Raw genomic sequence first — 25,807 nt, forward strand, 5'->3', positions numbered from 1 at the left:
ACCGTTTCATCTCGCCTTACAGAAAAGGGTGGCGGAATCTCTTCCGGCTTTTAATAAATCTTTGACAAAAAAGTACTGCCCTTCCGTTAGCGACCCCATCTATTTATCCACTCACCACACTCCCAAGAGTTTGGTGGTTCCGGCGGCTACGGCCACCTCGAGGCAGGCAGCGTACGCTACCATCCCTCCTGATAGGGACGACAAGCGCTTCGACGTTTGGGCTTGGAAGGTATTTTCTGCAGGGAGCATGGTATTGAAATCGGCCAACTCCACTTGTGCCTTGGCAAGGTTCTCACACACTGTGTGGAACTTTTCCCTCCTCCCTTAACTGGTACTGCTTTGGGAGTCTGTCAAAGATGTGGAATACTTGGGGGACACAATCCATTCGAAGAACAAGTTACTTACCAACTGGTAACGTTCTTTGGACTGGATGTTCCTCCAACGTATTCCACATTGCCGTCCCAGCCTGCCCCTCTGTAGAATTTCCTATGCGTTTGCAGCTTACGTTTCCGCAAGGCTAAGTGCAGTCAAGCAAAAATGAGACTGGTGCCACACGTTCTGAGGGAAAAAACTTAAACTGAGGCTACGGGCGCCATGCGTCCTATTTATAACATCCGGTGACGTCGCCCTTGACGGAGGCCTTCGCGGGACATTGACCCAACGTCATCGACGCAGGACGCCCTTTGCCGAATAAGTTTTCGAAGTGCACAGCTGTGGACATTACATGTCAAGGATGTGGAATACGTTGGAGGAACATCCAGTCAAAAGAACGCTACAAGTTAGTAAGTAACTTGTTCTTCTATTCAGTGGGGCGGGTGTGTGTGTGTATGTGTGTGTGTGTCTGTCTGTCTGTCTGGGTCTGTGTTATGCCTGATTTAAAATACTGTAGGGTTCCAAATTATGGTTTGATAAGCAGGAGCTAAAAGCAGCTCCTGTGTATCCAGCATTAAGCAGTAACGAGGAACTAGTACATAGCGTTTCGAAAATCAAACTTCCACATAAGATAGAGACCTATCATTCTGTCCATTATTTATAACTCCTTATGCTTTAAATGTCGTAGGGCCTCATTATGGGTCCGACAGTAACCCTGCCGGTGCTACTAGCAGGTTGCTGCCAGACCCGTAATATTTTACTGGCGCCTGACTTCCCAGTGACACTGGCTCAAGAGTCCGGCGATAAGGGAAGACAGGCGCCGGCAAATTGTAAGTCCCCATTAACATACTGTCCTATGGGACTCTATGTGAGTGGGGACATGGAAGCACCAGCACCGTTGGCAAACGTGTTTGTGCTTCCGTGAACAGCCAGCCTACTGTGGCTGGAGCACCTGGCAGGGTCAGACCTGTCTGGCAAAGCAGCCAAGGCAGGCAGACTCTGAGTTTGCTGATCCGGATACAAGGGTGCTGGTGAGCTTACTGGCACCCTTGTTTCCGGACCGGCACACATGCAATGAAGCCCATAGAGATGTGTCCTAATGTTTATTTATAGATTGGCCTAAACACACAGTGTTACATTCACATAGGTGTGTTTGTTTGGCATCAGTTGGCCTGGGGAGCCAAAAGTATCTGCTGGTAGCTGTTGGTGTCAAGCTAACCATGCTCTTCTAGGCTACAAGCAGGAGCTAAATAGCTCCAACTCCCCTCAATTTCGAACCCTGTAATAGATATATGCGGTTAAATCGAATCCGCGACAGGTATTAGCAATGCTTGCAAAACTACAAAAATTCTTTACATAACAAATATTGGTAATTCACTACTGTTACTCTTTTGCATATTTTAATTTGTATTTCCTAATTCAGGAGATTGGACTGACTATGGTAGGAGATGAGTATTCTGATCCGTCACTTATGGCCCAACTGGGAGCTGCGAAGAGGACTGTGATGGGTAACAATTTGTAAGTGTTCTCCAACAATTATTTTTGCTGTTCTCCTTTAACAAGTGCCTCTTGTAAAGTCCTACTATTTGCAAAGCCATATAGCGAGTTAAGGGAATCAGATGCTCCTGAAAACTCCCTCCTCTCTTTCAGTCTTGAAAGTAGAGACCCTCCACACATGTTCGACGCTTCTTGCACTCTTCATATGGTTTATCTCTGTACCGCTTGCACTTGTCGGTCTCGAGCCTGCCAACTTCTAGTAATTACCCTGTTATCCCTCGTATGCACTTCATAAGGGTCTACAAGTCCCAAGATGTTTAATACCCCTTGTTTATGTAAAACCCCACCGCCCTCCTCCCCTTGGGGCACCTTGAAACAACTTTTGCAATTTGTTTTTAAAAGTGTGTACTCCGGAACGCTTTTAATAATCTGAGCCAGAGCGCCTTGCCCCATTTGCTCTGTGCTCCTGTGCAGATTGCTCACAGGTGAATTTCGTTTTTGTGTGCTTTCCTCTGTCCGTTTTTGGCTTCCTATTTCCCTCCCTCCCTGCATCCCATTTATCCTCTCCACCCCACGTGTTCGAGTTAAGCCATTTCCTGGCCTCTGACAGGGTAGCCAGCAAAGAGCCACAGCTGCGAGCAGCTCATGTACCCTGTTCGCCTGGGATGCCTGACGCAGACAATCGACAGCAACAGAAATGTTAAGTGTGATGTGGGCGCGGAGCACAGCCATTACTGTACTGCACTAAAACCCCACCACTCTTATTACCTAATATCATATACCAAAGTGCATTTAGCCCAATTGCGCAAGTTAGCCATATTTTTGCATCTGGCCTGATTGTATAGATTAGTGGTATTGTATCGTAATTAGATGGATTGTGGGAGGAAGGAAATGTATCCCACTTAGATGGATTTTTGGGGATAGGAAATGTGTTGCTCCTAACTAACCGTACTAAAAACTCACTGTTCTACAGACTTGCCCTCAAACACTGAGTTAAACACAACCATACCTCTACCGCACCATAAACTGCACACACTTCACAACACCCTACATGAAACTAAACCATGCACAATCATACCTCAACACCACATGATGGCTACCAACTGAAAACGCACCAACGCTCAGTGACCTCTTTCTCCGAACTGAAGCTGACAACAGCACATCAAAGCTCTCTTGCTCTTTGCCCTCTCAATCCCACTAACTAACCACCCACAACTCTTCTTCCATTGAAGACCCAGCAGACCGCCAAGAGACCATGCAAGTGGCAACAGTGCACGGTGCAAGGCCCTATAACGTCTACATTAAAAAATAATCCCTAAATAGATTCTACACTCCTAGCTTTCCCTCCACCCATGTCTCTCCACCGACTGAACTGGCAAGACCAGGCAAATAGCAGCAGAGCGCAGTATAAAGCCACATAAAATATAAAGACATTTATTTTCTCTCCTAGTTCTCCCTTTTAAGTTTTAACTCGGCACCACCTACAAGCAGAAACTATTGCATTGGAATACGACTAGGAGGGTGATTGCGTTTGAGGAGACACACAGCTTGTGGGCGTTTGGTTATTTTCCCACCCATTGACTGCCCACAGCTATACTAATTATCATGGTCGTTTCCACATAGTAGCTTTCCTTCCCCACCCAAACCACATTCACTTGGGATCTCTTTGAGTTATGTACAACAAGCAGTGAGATCAGACTTTGGCATGCCAGTGTTATTTTTAAGCTGTTAGCTTATAAACATGTCTTAACCGAGCGTGCTTTCAGCCCCTTGATTTATATCTGTTCCTTTCACTGAGACCTATTAAAAGAAGCATTGATGAAGCCCACAGTTTTATCAGGTACACCATCAAGAGTTCAGCCACCTTCTTCATAAATTCTTCTCCTGTAATGAAAGATTTCAGAACACATTATTAAAGTAAAATATACACTATTATGAAGAAAGTCTCAACTTGAATGGGTCAAATTATCTGAAACATACAGTGACTCGTCACATTTCATTAATCACCATTGGCTCTGCAGTAGTGACATTGAACATTTCGAATGGATTGTGTCCTCCAACGCATTCCACATCTTTGACATGTAATGTCCACAGCTGTGCACTTCGGAAACTTTTTCGGCTGAGGGCATCCTGCGTCGATGGCGTTGGGTCCATGTCCCTTCGAAGGCCTCCGTTGAGGATGATGTCACAGGCTGTTATAAATAGGACGGACGGCGCCCGTAGCACCAGTTCCATTTTTTCTGCGAATGTGTTAATTTCGTGAGACTCGGCGTGCCTTGTGTGTTTTCTTAATTGAAGATGTCTTTGTCTTCGACCTCTCAGACTCTGCGGTCCAGTTTCAAGACGTTCAAGAAATCTATGATGGTGATTTTTCAAACGCAAGGCACGGGTCCGGTCGAGCCTTCTGACGAAGCTGACCTGGATCCGTGTCGGTCAGTGGCTCGCACGCGTTTGGGTTCACGACGCAACACACATCGGGAGCAATCGAGGTCCTATACGGACAAGGTTTTGAAAGGTCGCAAGAGACGTGTCTTTAGGTCTCGGTCCTCGCCCCAGCGAGACCGCAGTAACCTATTGAGGGCTCGGGGTCGACTCGTTCAGCGATGTGTCGGTCCGATTCGGACATCGACGCCTTGCCGTCGTACCAGCCCACGGCGCCGTCGGCACCTGTGTCAACGCCAAAGCCTTCGACGATTTCAACGTCGAGGTTGTCGAAGCTCTCGACGTCAAAGCCTTCAGCGCTATCAGCGCCTTCGGGTATTTTTTCTCAGATTTTGCCGGTGGAGTACCCAGACATTGTGATCCTCCGAGGAAGGCTACATAGAAGTCGGTGAGGCCGGTTTTGCCCTCCAGGCCCTCTTCTGTCACCAGACCTGGGTTTCAACCCCCTCTGGGTGATATTTTTGAAGAGGAGGAAAGGTCTGAGGTTGAGGAACCTGGTGACCCTGATGATGCTCCAATTTTTTTCGGGGGACAGTCAGTTGGAGGAGTTGAGACAGACCCACCATGATGCAAGTGGACTGGACACTTCCCTGGGAGTGGAGTTTGGTAGACCTGAGCCTGGGGCTCCTGCAGAGTCGTCTTATAAGAGACTCATGGCACGTGTCTCGGAATATCTGGGCTGGTCTAGTCCTCCAGAAGACTTTGTGCAAGATGATCTGATGGACATCTTGGATCAAGGTCCGTCCTCTGACCCTGTTTTGCCATTTCATTCTACCTTGCAGAAAAGGGTGGCAGCTGCTTGGCAGTCCCGTCATCTCTTCCGGCGGTGAATACAAATCTTACTAAGAAATAACACCCTTCCGTTAGCAACCCCAGCTATTTGTCTACTCACTCCACTCCTGAGAGTTTGGTGGATCACGCAGCTACGGCCACCTCGAGGCAGGAGGCGTACCCTACCATCCCTCTGGATAGGGACGACAAGGGCTTCGACGGTTGGGCACGGAAGGTGTTTTCTGCTGGGAGCATGGTCTTGAAATCGGCCAACTCCATGTGTGCCTTGGCAAGGTTTACACACACTCTGTGGTCTTGTGTTGCTTTTGCAGCTGAGCGTCTACCCTCGGGGAAGAAAGGGATGGTTTCCTTGCTATCTTGCAGGATGGCAAGGATGCCATGTGTGAGGCCCTTCAGTCTGGTTTGGATACGGCTGACCGTGTGAGTCGGTCCCTGGCTGCGAGCACCGTTATATGCAGATTTGCGTGGCTGGGGAAGTCTGGGTTTGCTCCGGATGTGCAAGCCCGTCTTCTGAACATGCCCTTTGATGGCGCACATTTATTTGGCAGCAAGGCTGACGAGAGCCCTGAGAGGTTGCAGACCTCAAGAGCTGCGGCAAAGTCTTTAAGCAACGCGGTGCGTCAACCTCTGCCTTTTCGTCCTAGGGGACAGCAGTGGAGGGAGGTTCCTTTCATTTCTACTCCTCCTTTTGTAGAACGAGAGGGGCCGCCGGTCAAAGGGGCCAGTGCAAAAGTACCTGTGGTGGTTGGGGAAATTGTGGTACCAAAGCCACCTTCTGTGGTGGGCGAACGAAGGGAACCTGATGAAAGGGGAACCGTTTTGGCAACCGTGGCCGGATGTGACTGTAGTGACAGACGCTTCCCTCACAGGATGGGGCGCTCATTCCAACAGCTTGACTGCCAGCGGTCGTTGGTCTCCGTCGGAATCCAGACTCCACATCAATCTGTTAGAGCTGCGAGCCATCAGGCTGGCCCTGAAGGCTTTTCTGCCCTTGGTACGGGGGAAGAGTGTCTTGGTCATGACGGACAACACAGTGGCCATGCATTACCTCAACAAAAAGGGGGGGGCAGGGTCACTCTTGTTGTGCAGAGAGGCAATGCAGCTCTGGTTCTGGGCCATCAAGCAGGAAATTTCGATCTCAGCAGTACATCTGGCCAGCGACGAAAATGCGGCGGCAGACGCTCTGAGCAGCCAGAGCACAGTCTCTCATGAGTGGGAGTTGACTCAGGAAGTCCTTCAGGGGATCTTCGCCCTTTGGGGAACCCCGCAAGTGGATCTCTTCGCCACCAGTGTGAACCGGAAGGGCGAGAGATTCTGCTCAAGGGAATTTCCTCCAAGAGGAGCCTTAGGAGACGCGTTCGTGGTGGATTGGTCATTCCCACTGTTGTACACATTTCCTCCAGTCCCCGTCATTCCTCAAGTGTTACGGAGGTTCGGTTCCCGCATGGTCCTCATTGCTCCTGATTGGGCCAGGATAGCGTGGTACCCGGACCTTCTGGTAATGTCCATCTGCCCTCCACACCGTCTTTCCCGCCGAGAGAATCTGCTCTCTCTCTCTCGCGAGGGGGGGTCTGGGGGGGGTCAGGTTCTCTATCCAGAGGTCAAGACTCTCAACATTCAAGCTTGGTATCTGAAAGGTTGAGGTATAAGTATTGGGACCTCCCGGATGATGTGATGGAGGTGTTGCTTTCAGCCAGGCGGCCTGCAACAAAATCCCTGTATCGTTGCCGTTGGCGTAAGTTCTGCGACTGGTGCAGGGATCACAATGTTGATCCTTTTCAGTGCTCCATTCTGATAGTTTTGTCTTTCTTGCTTTCTTTGGCCCACAGGGGCCTTCAAGTGGGTACCATTAAAGGTTACCTGGCGGCGCTGTCTATCTTTAAGCGCTCCTCTGAAGAATGTTCGTACTTTAAGATTCCTTTCATTTCTCAGTTTCTTAAAGGACGGACTTATGTATTCCCGCCGTCTCCTTTCCAGGTGCCAGTTTGGGATTTGAATTTGGTTTTAAGATTTCTCATGGGTGCTCCGTTTGAACCTTTGCACTCTTGCCCTTTGAGATTACTGTCCTTCAAGACTGTGTTCTTGGTTGCGGTTACTTCTGCTCGCAGAGTGAGTGAATTGCAGGCACTTTCAGCTAAGCCACCCTTTACTGTGTTTCACAAGGACAGGGTTGTACTGCGAGTACGTCCTTCGTTTCTACATAAGGTGGTCTCTGAATATCATTTGAGTCAAAAGGTGGTTCTTCAATCTTTCTACTCTCCTCCTCATCCTGGTAAGGAAGAGGAGCGTCTCCATCGGTTAGATCCTAGGAGAGCTCTTAGCTTTTACATTTCTAGGATATCCAGGGTCAGAGTGGACGATCAACTCTTTGAAGGATATGCTGGACACCGATTGGGCCAGGGTGTTACCAAACAGACCTTGTCCAGGTGGATTATCCTTGCCATTACGCAGTGTTACCGGTTGGCGGGTAAATACCCTCCTGAAAAGTTGGGAGCTCATTCCACTAGGTGCATGGCTACTTCCACCGCCCTCCAGCGGGTTGTTCCTATTAGGAATATTTGTGATGCCACTACTTGGGCTTCAGTCCATACATTTGTAAAACATTATTCCCTGGATGCAATCCATGATCAAGATATGGCCTTTGAGAAGGCGGTTCTTTATTCCGCAATCTAATTGGGTATTCTAAATTCATTTCCCTCCTCCATTTACTGGTACTGCTTTGGTAGTCTGTCAAAGATGTGGAATGCGTTGGACACAATCCATTCGAAGAACAAGTTACTTACCAACTGGTAATGTTCTTTCGACTGGAGGTTCCTCCAACGCATTCCACACCGTCCTCCTAGCGTGCCCCTCAGGAGAATTTCCTATGCGATTGCAGCTTCCGTTTCCGCAGGGCTAAATGCAGTCCAGCAGGCATCTGAATGGTGTTGCACGTTCTGGAAGAAAAATGAGGCTACGGACGCCGTGCGTCCTATTTATAACATCCTGTGACGTCGTCCTCGATGGAGGCCCTCGAGGGACATGGACCCAATGCAATCGACGCAGGACGCCCTCTGCCGAAAAAGTTTCCTAAGTGCACAGCTGTGGAAATTACATGTCAAAGATGTGGAATGCATTGGAGGAACATCCAGTCGAAAGAAAGTTACCAGTTGATAAGGAACTTGTTCTTCTGCTGGTAAGAAATAGGTCTGAAATGCTGGCGCACTATTTCAATGGCAATTAAAACCAGCATTGGCAATGCCAACAGTTTGGACTTTTGGAGGGGTGTGGGGTGAGGGGCGCAATGTGAAAACTAGGCTTGGGCCCATCCAAGGCAGGCTGAAAAGTGAAAAAGGATTGTCTCAAGGGTTGCCCAGAGCAGTGCTAGAGGTTAGCATTATTCAATCAAAACCTTCCAGCCTGCCATCACCTTTCTGTTTTGTTAAGGATCCGATGGGAGTTTATTATTTTTGTTCCCGTGACGTAAGAAAGACATCCAATTAAAAAAAAAGGCAGTTCAAGCGTGCACATTAAACAACAAAGTGTGAGGTATACTGCTATAGGTGGACCTAAATATAGCTGAAATGTACTGGAAAGGCAATATGCAGAAAAAACTGCATACTGTACGGATGGCCACTTGCTGCAATGTGTTGGGATGCACCGTTCCCTGTACACTTCAGGGCTCGAAATCAGGATTGGATAACCAGGAGCTACAAGCAGTTCCTGTGTATCCAGCAGTCACCAGGAGCTATCAATAGGGAACAAGTAGCTAGTACATAGCGTTACACAAATCTAAATTCCTGTTAAGAAAGGAAGAAGGCAATGAATATGGCAAGGGAAATGTGCACAGAATCGCACAGTGAACAACTTGAATCTAACAACGTGCATACAATACCCAAGACTCGTGTATACTAAAACCCAGGAGTGCAAATAGAGTGAAACAATAATACCAATATATGAAAAGGGATGTGGGGTAAGCACTTAGAACCTCCTTATGACTGAAAGGAAAGTCGGCAAACTCCTTACCCACTATGCTATTATAGATACTGACAGCGCTAAGCCCACGTAGAGGGCAAGCAAGGGCAGGATCTGTGAGCTGACTCTCTGGATGATACTGAATAAGGAACACAGTACTCACGAGGACCGGAAAGACCACTTGAATGTCAGTAAACCCACAAACCCAGTTGATCAAACAGGGACCCAGAAGGCTATAACAGCAATGGGTGGAGGATAACTAAATACATAAGACCCAAGTCAAGGGGCAAGTAGGAATTGTGATTTATAGAATAGTGAGGAAAACAAAAGGCATTCACACAGGGACTAGTTACAACAGCACCCCACACCTAATAATCAATGGGAAATAAATGCAGAAGTGCAATGGAAAACATGGAATGGATCCCAATAGAAAGTAAGGATCAGGAGCAGGGAAAATTATATCACAAAAGGAAACCTTTCCCACCCATCCAAGGAGAAAAGGCAGGAAGCTAAATCTATAAAGGGAAAGACTAATGCATCAAGTTTTTCAGTAGCAAAGGACAGCATCAAAGAAACAGAACACAGGCAAATTGGGCAGCATCAAAGGGTAAAGCACAGAGAAAGGCTGCCTGCAGACAGAGGAAGACAGAAAGGGAAATCTAGAAAGCAGAAATCAATTAAGCACATACATCCGAAATCCAGGGCAGAGGAACAAGAAACAGGAACTAGGCACAAAAGCTAGGAACAAGGAACAAGGGACCAGTCACAACAGGAACACTGCAACAATGACCAGCGCTGGACTGAAGCAAACTGAGGCTTTTAAAGCTGCTTATCGAGCACACCCCTCAGGTGTGCCGCCTGCTGCACCTGCAGCCACAGGTGTTGCCTATCCTCCACCCAACCTTGTCCTGCAAGGGAGGAGGTGAAGCAGTGAGCCAGGCATTCTGAGAAGCATAGTCATTAGATTAAAGTAGCATGCTGGCTGCCAAACACCTGGAATGGATCCGGAAGGGAAGTAACTTGGAAAATAAGGTTTTAGCGCTCCCAATTCATCACAGCACTGTAGCATAAGGTTCGGAGGAAATGTCCAGTAGGGAATAAACCCCCAGAACATGCCCCCAAGTGACGGGAACGGGAGCAAAGGGAGCGAGCCATGACAATTCCACATAAAATGTAAACATATATTTGTACCCCTTATTTATGACCCCTTATGCTTTAGATGTCATATAGAAATGTCCTAATGTTAATAGATTGTCACAAAGGCACAAAGTTAAATTCACATAGATGTATTTGTTTGGCATTAGTTGGCCTTGGGTGCCAAAAGTAGCTCCTGATAGTTTTAAGCTAGCCAGGCTCTTCTAGGTAATAAGCAGGAGCTAAATGGCTCCCAGCTCCCCTCAATTTCGAGACCTGCCGATGGAATCTAAATTCCCTTTCTCTGAGTATTTTGTTAAAGAGAGGTGGAAATCAGATGCAGGATTTTCTCCAAAGGGGCTCCTGACGACCGTCTCAGTTCATGCGCGATGTTTACGGTCCTCATGGATCACTCTGTAGTGCTCAGGCTTGCGGCGGGAAAATACCGTTATTTCTGAGGGCATTGGCCACCCATCCTCTCTACAACATGTTAAAGAGGGGTGGAAATCCCTAGTTAAGCACCGAGGACATGCCATGGAAAATCCCACACCCAATAGCGGAAGAGTCCAAAGAATTTGACAAAAACCTGTTTTATTCAAAATCCATATAAAACGGGGACAGCTGTGGACATCAAGGCAATCTCCAAGCACTCGCTCATTCTTAGGCTTGACAATAGTTTAAAAGCAAATATTACATCAGAACTGACGTGTCATCATATTCATGATTACAAAAACCTAAGGTTGGAAGGGATTGGCTAGTGTAATCAACTATATATAGGGTACATATATGGTTAATGTTTTCATTGGTTGCATGCTATCGGATTGCTTTGCCTGAGACTACCTACTAAACTGAAACGCGTGAATACATGTCATCTACATACGATTTCATTGGCAGATGCAACATTTATAAGGGAGCTTTATTAGTGGGTAGGGATTGGTCAACATTGGCTTTCCCTGTCTTGGTTTTTTGGAAGGTTAGCAGCACATGAGCAACAAATGGGGCTGGTGAGAACGGCACCAAAGTGCTATTTTTACCTATCTCTTCCCACGCTCGAAACCTAGGAATTCACTTTTACTCCTCCCTCTCCTTTTCCCGCCACATTTCTCTTACCTCTCGCGCCTGTCGCTGCCACCTCTTCAACATTTGTAAAATCCGCTAATCTCTCACCTTCCATGCCACTAAACTTTTAATATCCTCCCTCATCTTCTCTCACCTCTTCTATTGCTCCTCTATCCTCTTTGGACTCCCTGCATCTCATCTTGTCCCCCCCCCTCAAATCCCTCTACCACTCGGCCATCCATACTCTGTCTCTTTGCTCCTCACAACTCCATTTCCTCCTCCCTTTCTTACCTTGGTTGGCTTCCCTTTCACTCCCAACTTAAATTTAATTTCCTCTCTCGTCTTTAAATGTCTTCATGACCTCGCCCCCCCTTTATCTCTCTTCTCTCCTTTCTTTCTACATCCCTTCCCGCTCCCATCGATCCGCTGATCTCTTCCTTCTCACCGCCCACCCCTTCCTCATGTGCCTCTTCCCGTGACCTCCTTTCAGCTCCTAGCCCCCCTGCACTGGAACTCCCTCCCTCTCTCTATCCGCTCCATCACCACCTTTTCCTCCTTCCGTACTTCCTTGAAATCTCTCCTTCTACATCCCCCGCCCTGATACCCTTACTCCCCTCTCACTTCTCTCTCTCCTCCCTCACATCTTCCTCTACTCACCTTCCCTACCTGCCCTTTTCCCTTACCCTTTCCTCTCCCTCCATACATCCTCACCCTAATGCCCTTTCTGTCTCTCTCCTCCTTCCCTTTCTCATCCCCCTCTTTTCCTTACTTACCCTCGCAGATTAATTGCTCTACCTACTGTTTTATTGGTTTGATTCATGTCCTGTAAATTGCTTCTACTGTTATATGTTTCTATGTAACTTGTTGTTCTAGTGTAAAGCGCTTTGGATTAAAGTGCTATATAAACACAATAAATACAAATACTTTGCCCAAGTTGGATACCATCTATGATTCTCTAGGCCACAAGCCAGGACTGGGCATAGTTTTGTATCTTTTGTCTTGAAAACTCGATGGGAGCGAAGGACTCAGCCAGTCTGTCCTGAAGCTAATGAATAGTCACTATTCTCCACCTGCAGGTCCCGTGTGTGGAGACCATAGTTTGGATTATTCTGCTCAGCATATACTAGGATTTTTGCCCTTATTAATGCAGTTGTCTTTACCCTTCCTGACCTCTAGAAACTTGTTCAAGCTACTTTCTTTCCCAATTTTAAGTCTAAGTTAATGGGAATCTGACCTTCCAGTATTATTTGTTTTTTTGCCCAATCTAAGAGAAATGTGTCTCACGCCTGGGAACTGTTTTCATCAGTTCTCTTGGGTGCCGATCCAAACCTTCCCTGTTCCCGGTAACCCCCGGCACAGGCTGTACAATTCTTGTCTGGGCTGTTCAGGTCTGCTTTCCTGCTGACTCAGCGATCCAGGTCCCCCTGCAGCTTCAAGGTTTCTTGAGGTCTCCCATTCACTCGAACGTGGCTGCACCGTCCATTTTGTTTAAAATGGGCTTCCTTCTCGCTGTATTTCTGCGTTAAGCCCGCTTTATATGTACTCTTATACATCATTGTGTTTAAGCGTATATAGTGTATATGATTTCTCGCTTATTGTATACAAGCATACTCTTCATGTCTAAGTGCAGTTTGACCTATTGTTTCTGTAGCTTCATGGTGAATGTGCATCTGCTTTGTGTCTAATGCGTCTGTGTGTCTGTTTCTGTGGTGACAACATTTGTATCTTTGTTACAACATATTCATATTCTCCATAGCTTGCAAGTTCAGCACCTCTTGAATTTCTTGGGGGTAGTGTTGGTAGGGTTGCCTTAGTGAGTAACTGTTGTGATCCAATGAAGGCAACCAAAGTACCCCGTGGATAATACAGTTCACTTTCAGACTCGTAGCCACTGAACAGTAGACCGTAGTTGGTGAAACCTTCCCCCCAAGAGCACAGTCTCCTGTACAGAAAAACACCTGACATACCAGGGGCTTGGGTGAAAAGTCAGGAGCAGCAACAGAGCTAAGGGAAAGAAGACGGAGATCACAATTCAATGAACATCTGTTATATCCACAAGTCCCCGTTGCACCTCCCTCAGCAACCCCACTCTTACCGGCTGTGATTAGTGTGAAGGCAAAGAACCTACATTACGTGAAGAAGTGATGAAGTAAACAGTTGATCCTGTTCAGCTTGATTCCAGTAAAAAAGAAGTCCAGCTTTACTAACCCGAACGGCACAAGGGCGCAATATCCAAGAAAACACAGTCCAAAAGGCAACAGCAGAGCGTCCCAATGATAGCCCTGCCTTATCAGCAAAGCGTCCCAAAGAATATCCCTTCCAAATCAGCAAAGTGTCCCAAAGTGAATATGCACAGTAAATCCCTTCAAAAGCAGCAGAGTGTTCCAAAGTAAATATCACCAAGCAGCAAAGAATTCCCAAGCAATTCCACCTAGACGAATGAAGTACCCATGACTCAGTAATGACCCAAAAACACATCCGGGGGTCATGTAGGACGGAGGGGGTCCTGTGCTAGTGTAAGCCAGAGTCAAGGGAATCGTGTTTGCAGTCTGCAGCCAATACAGCCACACTGGATTCCGTGAAGAGAGTCCAGTTCAACACACAGCGGTTGCACACGAAATCACACAGGGGTGTGTGCCAACACGCAGCGGTCGAGCTGGAAGCAGAACAGTGAGTCCGAAGAACGCGGTATCCAATGAGGGGCAAAACAGGCGCAGAGTCGAGTAGCAAGCCAGTGGTCTGGTAACAGGAAATGAAGCAGAAAAGTGGGGGGGGAGGAGACAAGCGTCGGGACACAGTAGTAGGACATACCGAAGTACATAGCCAGAAGACAATCCAGAAATCTGAAAACCAGGAGTTCAAGAAATATCAGGAAGCGCGACTCAACACGAGGGTAAGTATCCAATGGTTAAGGAGCACTAGGGCAGCGTTTCTCTACTGTTCATATAGTTGTACAACTGGGCACTCGAGGGGAACATTGCGTGTGAGTCACGTGACCGCCCTGCACTCGGGGAAGCCGGGAAATGCAGTTTTTCTTGCATTGGCGTTGCGATAGATGCCACGCAGTCTCCAAGTCCTCCGAGAAGCAAAGCGGAGTGCAGGTGAAACGACTCGGGTCACTACAGTAACGCCTTTCGCATCATTGATATGGCAGCGAAGAGGATTCGGGTGCCATAAGTGATGCACACCTCCCATTTCTATGGTATTGAGGCAAGGGAGGGGCTGACATAATGAATGACATTCATTTGCCTCTCAAAATTCCCCCTCCTGGTCGAGTCCTCAACCACATTCCTCATAACCTCCCCCACCCATAAATGTGTTATATGCTCATCAATGCTCCAGGTCAAAGAGCAGCACTCCCTGTCTGGTTTGCAGAACACCAAGAGCCCTTCGTAATTACAAACGTCTCGGGATAATAACATTTTGTGCCTTGAGGGGCAATAGGACTTTGTTTTAAGGTCAGCAGGAATAGGTTATCTGTTTGCGTTTGCTGGTCCATTTTGGCCTCCGTATCTATCACCATCTTCATCCCTATCGTCTTTTTGGCCGTCTTCTTGCATCGTGCTATGGTTACTCTCAGGACGCAGAAGCTAAATAACTCCAACACTAATGCAGCTAGAAGTACTTTAAATCTGTTGGCCAGCTAGGAGAGGATCCAGGAAAATGGATAAGAGAACAAATCATCATCCTGCTCTACTTCATTTACGTCTAAAATTTTCGTGTGGGGATCTGTTAGCAGCGTTATGGCCTCTGTGAGAGTCCCATTTTCTTCATCACGGACAGGATTGTAGGTACAGCAGGACAGGCCAATTCTTTGTGCACACGCCAGCCTCCATGGCTGTGATGTGAAGAGATCACGATGTTACCTATTCTGAAGAGTCATGAGACTCACTGCTCTGAGCTCTTCCTTTATGGGATTGAAGCCCTTCACTGTCGAGTTAATTGTAACAATTCCCAGTGGGTTATTTGCAACCGCTTGGCATTTGTGTTTTCCTGTATCCCAGGAATGATGGAAGTATAGAACATTTCTGTTCTGCTGAACAGCCTATGTTCCTCTCGTATTTTATTAAGTGCTGCTTCAATTTTCTCTGACAAGTAATTGCTGCTTCTTTTTACCCTTTCGAGGTTTAGGGATCTTTTCTTTCTCAAGTGTGCATCCATTTTGGGAAACCCACTAATTTGTATCTCCTTTTGGGGCACCACCAGGGCTGGTGTATTTAGTAAGATCAGAGAACATACCCCTCCCCAGTTTGGAGGCTATTGCCAGTAGTGGTCCATGAGTACTGCGGTGCCCACTTTAATATCAGGTACTTTCGATATGCGTTTGCATCCTACATTTATTCCAACCTTGACCGGGCCATCATTCTGAAAACATAGTGGGGCATTTTTTAGGGGTATTATGGGTACAGGCCCTACTTCATTCTCCACACATGTGAGCAACTTTGAGCATTTTTCCCAATCTTTGAGGCACTCATAATTTTCTATCTGCACCACGTCTACTGGTACTGTCAGAAGTGCTTGTGCTTCTCCCTCAACCCATCCTTCTGATGTAAATATGTGTCCATGTATCAGCAGTTAGGCCCTTTCCCAACCCCCCAGGCATTCCCCCTATCTCTCTCCTTCCATTAGGTGGGTATTGCCATTCCTTTTGATATACTATTCTAGCCGTCCAATACGTATTCTATCATTTTATTTTTGCTCCAATAGTCTATCATTGCTTTTGTCTTTATGTAGCTATTCTCGTAAGGGAACGTCTTTTTAGACATCCATCGCAAAGTAGCTAATTTCCCTTGAAATTGGCCCCTAGTTGTGCAGAGCGCCAAATGCATTAGACACTTTGCTCTGGTTGTGGTTATTTCCGTGGTTACAAATGTCCTGGAAGCGCTCATGGCATAGGGAATGAGAGAGCACACATATTAGCTCTCCCCTGATATCTCTCTCTCCACCCGGTTCATGTGCTGATACCACATATTATTGGTCACATGGGTCGAGTTGGCCATATAGGCATTTATATGTTAAAAATTATCAGCGTTTTGAGTCTTTTTGTGTGTTTAGTAGTAATAGAAAAGGACTGGGTCATCGCTTCGATCAACAGGGGAACAGGGGGTGTATTAGCATATGCTGGTTCGGGTACATGATAGAAAAGCACCTTTTGTAATACCAGGAGGGTAAAGAGGTAGAGACAGCAGAGGGTAAAAAAATTCCTACAATCATTGTTGCTGACGAGTCCATGTGCTGCAAAGGTGCACAGCCATTGCGTGGCCCGCATGCCAGAAGCCTATACAAAATGTTTGTATTTTCACGCCAATGTCCAAACAATGAATACCTACAAGAACATTTTTATCACTATGGCTATAAAATTCTCTCGAATATAAACCTATTTTTAGGATTCACTTACGAAGCAATAAGAGGTGCCCTGCTTATTTTCAGAGCACTGTAGCTGTTCACGAAGAGCGAAATAATTGCATATAATAATATCTTGAGAGGTAACATTGTGTGTTTTGTTAGCTCTGTGGGTTGTTGTCTGCTGCTTGTGATGGACCATGTGGGCCTTGTTACTACTTTTTCGTCAGATTCAACTTCAGCATCTGGGACTGCAGGCAGGGGGGTCACACCTTTGCAGGGTTTCACATCACTGAGGTGGAGCCGACTCTCCTGCCTTGCAATGTGACAGCAGTGGGTGTAACGTCTTACCCCACAAAGGGCCCTTCAAACCTGGGCTTGTGCCAGGACCGTGTGAAATTCTTTGAGCACAGTCTTCAGGGTACAGGGTGAGGGGTTGAAGCAGAGTTTGTATGTCTAACTGTTGATCAACTTAATTCTTCTTCTACCTCCCCTGCCGGGCTCAAAGCTATTGAGACACTAGCCGTTATCGGCGGCATGTACTCATGCATCTCAGATCCAAGAATGACAGCTGCACTATATGCATCAGTTAGCACTCTAGTGGGAGGAGCAAGAGGTATACGCATGCGGTGTTCCGTCACCAGCTCAGGTGATGGTCTGAGCTGGGCTGATTACTGTGAGAAACCTGAAGGTGTCTCCCAAGTTAATCCCTGGGGATCTGTCATCCAGGTGGCCAGGACACGGCCATCGCTATTGGATCTAGTTCCTGGGGGTGGACCAGTGAGGGAGGATCACTTGGATGGGGGTCCGTGGAGAGTGGAAGTGGGACACTGACGGGGTGAGACATGGTATCACCCTTCTTTCAACACCTTTTCCCCCTCCTATCATGTAGGATATTCTGAAACACTGCACCCCCGCTTTTCTGACACAGACACTTTCATACACCACAGACAACGGACTAACACCCGAGCCGTTTACCTAACATATCCCAACACAAAGGTCAGGCATGGTCAGGCAATTGACCAGAATCACACACACCAGATGGCCCTTTCACTTCCCCACAGGAATAAAAGGTGGAGCACGAAAGTACACTGAGCAAGGCAGACGGCAGTTCAAGGGGAGGAGAAAGCTGGCGAATATCAAGAGACTGAAGAGGAGAAACATGACCTTGCCCTTTCTGACCCAGACGCGCAAAACCCCAGCAGAAGGAATTGTAAGACCACGGACAAATGCTCGAAGTGTGTTGCAGCAGGTGCCAATGGTACATGGAGCGTGCCTACGCTGATAAGGAGGACCGAGGGAGGCACCTGCTACTGTGGTACCGGCCTTGGCTCCAGATATGCTGAAAAGCCAAGTGGTTCATCACAGCCGGTGAGTCGAGGAGAGAACCGATAAAAACCGAACTGTGTTGAACGAAAGCCACAAGGTAGCAACTTAAGGGAAGTTCAAAGAACTGTTAGAATAAAGGGGAGACCAGCTGCAGAGGATCCGACACCACTTGGGTGCCAACTAGAGAGAGACTGGTCAATCCCATGTTTGTTGAAACTGCTAATACCAGAAGGCCTCGGGAAGGCCACAAAGGGACAGTCAAGGTGGTCATATAGGGATCCAGAAAAATCCTCTGTACAGTGGAAAGTCTTTGACCGAAAGGAGATTAAGAAAAGCACGATTGATAAAGTTGGCAACAGTGAACCCGGCAGAGGGACGCTAATAGAAAGGGGTGAAGCCTGAAGTCCCTATGAACAGTTTGTTGACAGAAGCGAACCCAACCGAGAGGGATGTCCACAGTGAGCTGTTTAGCAAAAGTTGGCAAGAATGAACCCAGCAGAGGGATGTCAACAGAAAGAGGCAAAGCCTAAAGAATTGTTTAAAAAGACATTAAGATTAGTGAACCAAGGAAAAGCCATAGTGAACCCGAAAGCGGAAGACTGAAAATTGAGAAGAGTCTGCACCCGGAAGAGGGGGGAAACAGGGGCGAGCCATTATCACCCCAACTACTGTATAAAAGGAACTTTTTGGTTTGTTATTTTCTAACCCTCAAAGGCAAGAGACATTTTGCAGGAAAGGCGACTTGGCATCAAGATTCTTAAAGGTTGCGAGCGGAACTGTTGCCTCTTGCTGGGGAAGGCCGAGGGTTGTGCTGTGCTCAGAGGCTCCATTTCAGCCTGTGCTCAAAACATGGGGAAGGGAGACCCTAACTACTGCATCCTGATACATTATTTGTGAACACTTCTTTCTTTATTATGAATCCTATCCCACACTCTCTTTGTAATTAGAATAAGGACTGGCAATAGGTTTTTCTTAATATAGGCCTTTTATCTGACACAACGCCAATAGGACTACCTTATTTACATTTGATGGTCGAAGCTTTCTCCCATCTTAGATTTAGGTTTAGATTAGGCGTTTATCTCATCCACTTTTGCAGTTCAATAAACACCCTTGAACTGTGATCACTTGTGTCTGTCTTTACTGTTGCCACCATGAGTTCCTTACATTACATAAAGCAAATGGGGCTAAGTATAGGCAATGGAACCCTCCTTTCTTCAGTGCCATTTTTAATTTGGCTATTCTCTCTTTGAGCAGGCCATCTAGGCGTTCACAAATTCCATTTGTTTGCGGGTGATAAGCGGAGGGGAATTTATGTTTAATGCCCAGCATGGTTGTGATGTGTTGCAATAATTCATCCACAAAATGCATATCAGGAGCGTACGACAATCTCAGTATGCATCACCCGTGACATCTCGCCAGAGATCTCTGCTGTCCTGGTTCCTTCCCTCACATAAACAGTTTCCCATTTTTGCAATGCTAGAGGGTGCCCTGGCAATGTTGGGAACGCGCCCGCTGGAGAGGGCGCCAGTCTTCCCTGCATACTGTTGGCAAGGGTATCCGACGTGAGCGCGGTCATGTGACCAGCAATAACGTATCACATCCCGCCTCTGTATCTGCATAAAACTCAGCGGAACGCGGAAACAACTAATTCTGATTAAAGTTGTGTTCCAAAGCCGAATTTCTGTTTGTTTTGCTACAGTCCTGATTTCTGATTCCCACTGACGACCTCTGCCTTGATTAAAGACTTGCCTGCCTCACGTTTGGTAATGTTTTTGCCCAACAATGCTGACCTTCTGCTACACCTTCTGATTTCGCTATCCTGCTGTTTGGATCACTCTGCTGCCTGCACACCTCCAACCTACCTTGTTTCACGGACTGCCTTAACACCACCGGCTAAAAGCCAGACGGAGCTAGTACACAGGACGCTCTGCCGTACTAAGTGCACCATCCTGGTCACTCGAGCGCCTTCGTACTGTTCGGGAACCAGGTCATGCTAACCTATCTAACTTCCCTTCCTACTCTGCTTCTCGTTTTTCTTCTGCTGGAATTCCTGGATTTACCATCTCTCTCTACCACCTTGGTTTCCTTCCTGTTCCACCCTAAACCGGTAAGCCTATTCACCATATACTCCTTCCGTTGCTGGCCCACCATCGCTTACTTACCCCTTGTTACCTTTCCATAGGAATTCCGTGCCTAGAGGAATTGGCACCTCGACATTCGGTTCCTAGGATTGGGATCCCAAGACAAGAGGTTAGTTACTCACTCTTGTTCTCAGTTTAATTAGATTTTGATGATCTTTCCCCTTACTCCTGTTTTTTAATTTCAGCTAGTGTCAATTGCTGTTACCTGCTCTTTCAATTAATTAACCTCTCTCTTTGTGAATCAAAGTAACAGAGGGGTACATTAATCGGACCATTGGAGTGATGTCAGGAGTCGTTTGGTGCCTGGTTCTGGTGAGTCGCAACAATGCAGTCAATTTTCAGACCGAAGGACTTTGCAAACACCCCCATCGTGGGTAAACCTCTTGTATGAACGTGCATGATTCGGCTTTGATACATCGGGAGAACGGGACAAAGGTGTGACAGGGTGGGCGGGGCTTCGGGGGTCCCCTCCCAAAAAATCACACTGACTCTCAAAAGAAAATTTCAAGGGTGCTCATCACAAAAAATGGTCAGAATGGCTTGTGATCTCAAGTTCATTGGGCTTTCCTGGTCCTTTGGGTTTGGCGCAACGGCCGGCCCTTTCCTCTCTTGCCTTCCCCGGGCTTGGTTCCCCCCTCCCTAGGCCAGACATCCCTATCAGGATGGTTGGTAACTCTCAGATCGGTAACACTGAATGGATGTGTCCTCCCACGGTTCCTCATCATTAGATATCTTCCTTCCAGTGTTTTTTGCCGGCAGACGGCGCTGTGCCACAGTTCGGTCGACTCGATATCCCTCGAGGGCCTCCGTCTAAAGGTCGATGTCATCACGGTTATACATAACACACGCACCGCCCATTAACTTAATTTCTGTTTTTCCACGATAGCTTATGCTTCGAAGATTACGGTACGCTTTTGGTTTGCTCAGAAACTGCAATATAGAGAAAATGGCATTGTCATCGGCTTCATCGACCCTCGAAGACTGGTTTTAAAAAGTGTTATGACTGCGGTGCCAAAATGTCCATTACAGATTACCATTGGGTCTGTCTGGTGCCTTTGTGTCGAAGACAGGGCGGCAGACTGTGGGTGTTGCCAGTTCATGACAGGTAAGGCATTGAAGGATCGTAAAGGTAAGTTAGCAGCGGGTCGGCCCCCTACAAAATCCCCCTCGATGACACTGTTGAAAAGGCGCTCGTAGGATGAGTCGCAAGGCGATTCAACACAAAGGAAGAGGTCCAAGAAACGCTCTTGTTCCAGGAGCGGTTCACACACAAGAAAAGGGGCCATAGGTCTCCTTCCACATCCTCTGATTCCTCACCAGAAAGAAAAATTGCCTGCCCAAGTAAGTTAGCGCCTCCAGCCGTATGGGCGTATTCAGGCAGAAAATGCTCAATCTTCGAGAAGGCAGCCCCGTCGAAAGGGAAGACAAAAGGTCCTGCTCCTGTTGTGCCGTCAAAAGCCGACAAGGAGAAGGCTAATGCCAAATCCTGCGTGGCCTCGAGCCCAGGAGACAAATCCGTGACCCCTCAAGAACCGTTGAGGTCTGGACTCGACGACAGAACCAGTCCTTGTTCATCGATAGCATTGAGGCCTGTAATGCCGAAGTCATCTACGTCATCACTGTCTAAGTCATTGACGCCGTTCTTGACCTCTACCTAGGAAGGATTTCTTTCAGTCCTTGTCCTCCATATATGAGGAACATGAGCCATCCAAACAGGATACTCCTGGATTAGAGTTTGAAACATCTCATGTTCCAGAGGCCCTCATTTCAGAGAATCCAGAATGAAAGACCTTTATGAAAATGTAGACTAAGCAAGTGGCATAGATAAGTCGCCAGAACTGGAATTTGGCAAGCCAGACCCGGCAGAGCATGCAGATGCTTCTTATATACAGTTGATGTCTAGGGTGATTGAATTCTTGGGATGGGGCAGGCCTGCTCCTCCATTTGAACAGGACGACCTTACTGATAGTTTGGATAAGGGACAACAGAAGGACCCTGCAAAGTGGGAGGCACTGGATACAAGTTTGGCTGTCAACAAGAACCTCACTAAAAAATATAGACCGTCAAGCAGTGATCCGGATTACTTATTTAGACATCTGACACCGGAAAGCCTGGTAGTTCAGGCATCTACTCTGAGCATGCAGAGCACAATCTTCCACGAGTGAGAACTAGCTCAGGAAGTCCTTAAGAGCTCTTCACCCTTTGGGGAAGCCCTCAAGTGGATCTGTACGCGACCAGTGTCAAACGGAAGTGTGAACTGTTCGGCTCCAAGGAATTTCCCCCTAGAGGCGCTCTAGGGAACGTGTTCATAGTGGACTGGGAGTTTCCACTCCTGCCTGTAAGTGTTTCCTCCAGCCCCCCTTTCATTCCTCAAGTGATCAGGAGGTTGAGAACGTTCAGGAAGTCCATGATCCTAATTGCTTTGGATTGGACCAGGAGGATATGGTAACCGGACCTTCTGGAAATGTCCATTTGCCCTCCATAGCGTCTTCCGCAAAGAGAGACCCTTCTCTCGTGAGAGGAGGGTTAGATTTTCCATCCCGAGGTCAAGACACTAACAGGGTAATTCATAGAATTTCGCAGAAAAGTGTCGCAAGCGGCTGGCGCAGAGTGTCCGCGTGCGATTGTCTGCGCCAGGCACGTGCGCTAAAACCGATTTCCGCGCACAGCGTATTCATGGATTTTAGGCTCCCAAACCAGCCGTGGCGCAGAGTATCGCAGCGACCCTGCAGCAGCGCCAGTAACGCCCCCAAGAACGCCCTCGCGCAAGGAAAAGCCATCAAAATCGCTAAATCATCGCAAAGGGCTGCGCTAACCCTGGACCAGTTTACAGGGCTGCCAAACAAGGAACGCAAAGCGGGTAACGTGCATATCAGGGGTACGCGTGAAGTTATACACGCGATTAGCCAGGGTGCCAGGGTACGTGTATTTCAGGGGTGCGCGGGAAGTTCAACACGCGATAGTCCAGGGAACGTGTATTACAGGGGTACGCGGGAAGTTCAACACGCGATAGTCCAGGGAACGTGAATTACAGGGTTACGCGGGAAGTTCAACACGCGATTGTCCAGGGAACGTGTATTACAGGGGTACGCGGGAAGTTCAACACGCGATAGTCCAGGGAACGTGAATTACAGGGGTACGCGGGAAGTTCAACACGCGATTGTCCAGGGAACGTGTATTACAGGGGTACGCGGGAAGTTCAACACGCGATTGTCCAGGGAACGTGTATTAAGGGGTACGCGGGAAGTCTTACATGCGATTAGCCAGGGCACGTGTAATACAGGGGTACGCGGGAATTATCACACGCGATTTGGCAGGGTACGTGAATTACAGGGGTGCGTGGGAATTATCACACGCCAATTTGCTGGGTACGTGTATTACAGGGGTGCGTGGGAATTATCACACGCGATTAGGCTGGGTGGGTCCTCACAGGTGTTCCCTGTACACCCTCCACGGCCCCTGCAGGCAGCCCACAAAACAGGGGACTACCCTGCACACCTGCTCATGTCCCCCTGCACCCCCACCCCCCAGCCACCAGGGGCACCCACCACCAGGCCCCCACCCATGTCTCCTACCACCCCCACCCCCCAGCAGTGCAGGGGCAGCCTCCACCAGTCCCCCACTCATGCCCGACTCATGTCTCCCACCACCCCCACCCCCCAGCACTGTGGGGCACCTGCCAGCAGGCCCCAACCCATGTCACCCACCACCCCCACCCCCCAGCAGTGCAGGGGCATCCTCCACCAGGCCCACACTCATGTCTCCCAGCGTGCTACGTGTATTTCAGGGGTGCGCGGGAAGTCCCACTCGCGAATAGCCTGGGCGCGTGTATTTCAGGGGTGCGCGGGAAGTTCCACTCGCGAATAGCCTGGGCGCGTGTATTTCAGGGGTGCGCGGGAAGTTCCACACGCGAATAGCCTGGGCGCATGCATTTCAGGGGTGCGCGGGAAGTTTTACACGCAACTTCAGCAGGGTACGTGTATTTCAGGGGTGCGCGGGAATTCTCACACGCGATTTGGCTTGGTACGTGTATTACAGGGGTGCGTGGGAAGTTACACACGCGATTAGGCTGGGTGGGTCCTCACAGGTGTTCCCTGTACACCCTCCACGGCCCCTGCAGGCAGCCCACAAAACAGGGGACTACCCTGCACACCTGCTCATGTCACCCACCAGCCCCACCCCCCACCATCCAGGGGCACCCTCCACCAGGCCCCCACCCATGTCTCCCACCACCCCCACCCCCCCAGTCACCAGGGGCAGCCTCCACCAGGCCCCCACTCATGTCTCCCACCATCCCCAGTCACCAGGGGCAGCCTCCACCAGGCCCCCACTCATGTCTCCCACCACCCCCACCCCCCAGCAGTGCAGGGGCAGCCTCCACCAGGCACCCACTCATGTCCCCTATCACCCCCACCCCCCCAGTCACCAGGGGCACCCTCCACCAGGCCCCCACTCATGTCTCCCACCACCCTCACCCCCCAGCAGTGCAGGGGCAGCCTCCACCAGGCCCCCACCCATGTCTCCCACCACCCCCACCCCCCAGCAGTGCAGGGGCAGCCCCCACCAGGCCCCCACTCATGTCCCCTATCACCCCCACCCCCCCAGTCACCAGGGGCAGCCCCCACCAGGCCCCCACTCATGTCCCCTATCACCCCCACCCCCCCAGTCACCAGGGGCAGCCCCCAGCAGGCCCCCACTCATGTCCCCTATCACCCCCACCCCCCCCAGTCACCAGGGGCACCCTCCACCAGGCCCCCACTCATGTCTCCCACCACCCCCACCCCCCCAGTCACCAGGGGCAGCCTCCACCAGGCCCCCACTCATGTCCCCTATCACCCCCACCCCCCCAGTCACCAGGGGCAGCCTCCACAAGGCCCCCACCCATGTCTCCCACCACCCCCAACCCCCAGCAGTGCAGGGGCAGCCCCCACCAGGCCCCCACTCATGTCCCCTATCACCCCCACCCCCCCAGTCACCAGGGGCAGCCCCCACCAGGCCCCCACTCATGTCCCCTATCACCCCCACCCCCCCAGTCACCAGGGGCACCCTCCACCAGGCCCCCACTCATGTCTCCCACCACCCCCACCCCCCCAGTCACCAGGGGCAGCCTCCACCAGGCCCCCACTCATGTCCCCTATCACCCCCACCCCCCCAGTCACCAGGGGCAGCCTCCACCAGGCCCCCACCCATGACTCCCACCACCCCCACCCCCCAGCAGCGCAGGGTCAGCCCCCACCAGGCCCCCACTCATGTCCCCTATCACCCCCACCCCCCCAGTCACCAGGGGCACCCTCCACCAGGCCCCCACTCATGTCTCCCACCACCCCCACCCCCCCAGTCACCAGGGGCAGCCTCCACCAGGCCCCCACTCATGTCCCCTATCACCCCCACCCCCCCAGTCACCAGGGGCAGCCTCCACCAGGCCCCCACCCATGTCTCCCACCACCCCCACCCCCCAGCAGTGCAAGGGCAGCCCCCACCAGGCCCCCACTCATGTCCCCTATCACCCCCACCCCCCAGTCACCAGGGGCAGCCCCCACCAGGCCCCCACTCATGTCCCCTATCACCCCCACCCCCCCAGTCACCAGGGGCACCCTCCACCAGGCCCCCACTCATGTCTCCCCCCACCCCCACCCCCCCCAGTCACCAGGGGCAGCCTCCACCAGGCCCCCACTCATGTCCCCTATCACCCCCACCCCCCCAGTCACCAGGGGCACCCTCCACCAGGCCCCCACTCATGTCTC

The 25,807-nt window shown here is 49.5% G+C and overlaps 1 long non-coding RNA gene across 1 annotated transcript in view; it reads left to right on the forward strand.

Moving 5' to 3' along the window:
- Positions 1–1,756: 1,756 nt before the first annotated feature.
- LOC138526840 (uncharacterized) overlaps positions 1,757–25,807 on the forward strand; it is a 206,739-nt gene continuing 182,688 nt past the window's right edge. Inside the window, exon 1 of the long non-coding RNA XR_011283748.1 lies at positions 1,757–1,890. This is a non-coding gene — a long non-coding RNA (uncharacterized lncRNA). The remainder of the gene's footprint in view (positions 1,891–25,807) is intronic.

Source organism: Ambystoma mexicanum, chromosome 14 (genome assembly GCF_040938575.1).
Source record: "Ambystoma mexicanum isolate Mex_15411 chromosome 14, UKY_AmexF1_1, whole genome shotgun sequence".
Taxonomy (NCBI): Eukaryota; Metazoa; Chordata; class Amphibia; order Caudata; family Ambystomatidae; genus Ambystoma; species Ambystoma mexicanum.